Source organism: Tiliqua scincoides, chromosome 2 (assembly GCF_035046505.1).
Source record: "Tiliqua scincoides isolate rTilSci1 chromosome 2, rTilSci1.hap2, whole genome shotgun sequence".
In the NCBI taxonomy this organism is placed as follows: domain Eukaryota; kingdom Metazoa; phylum Chordata; class Lepidosauria; order Squamata; family Scincidae; genus Tiliqua; species Tiliqua scincoides.
The window spans coordinates 16,984,314-16,984,889 of record NC_089822.1 but is presented as its reverse complement, the minus strand read 5'-3'; the positions used below and the strand labels follow the sequence as shown (position 1 = coordinate 16,984,889).

The window sequence follows — 576 nt, the reverse complement described above, 5'->3', positions numbered from 1 at the left end:
GTTCACTGCAGGGTGCCGGCTGGAAAGAGGGGAGCCGGCTCATTTCCTTTCCGTCCTGCAGGCTTTTACCCCAGAAACTCTTGAGCAACTTCGCAGGAATCCACCTGAGGAGTCTGAGTGCATCCCCAGCTCAGCGTCACGTCTGGACGGGTTCACACGTGCTAGGGCTTGGTTGGCAACCTTCAGTCTCGAAAGACGATGGTATAAGCCTACAGCACCCAGTATTCCCAGGCGGTCTCCCATCCAAGTACTAACCAGGCCTGACCCTGCTTAGCTTCCGAGATCAGACGAGATTGGGCATGTGCAGGGTAGGGCATCCCTCGATGATAGAGGCCGGTAACCAGGATTCTAGAGGGGGGGGGGGCGACTATTTTTTCAGGGTAGGCAATTAATCAGCCGAATCCTATGCCTGTCTACTCAGAAGTAAGTCCCTTTAGAGTCAATGGGGCTTACTCCCAGGAAAGTGTGAATAGGATTGTAGCCGATCAACCCAGTCCTATCCACACTTTCCTGGGAGTAAGCCCCATTGATTTTAAGGGGACTTACTTCTACGTAGACATGCCTAGGGTTGGGCTG

The 576-nt window shown here is 53.5% G+C and overlaps 1 pseudogene; it reads right to left on the bottom strand.

Annotated features, from left to right (window-relative positions):
- Positions 1 to 206: 206 nt before the first annotated feature.
- Positions 207 to 325, bottom strand: LOC136642642 (5S ribosomal RNA; annotated as a pseudogene).
- Positions 326 to 576: the final 251 nt, after the last annotated feature.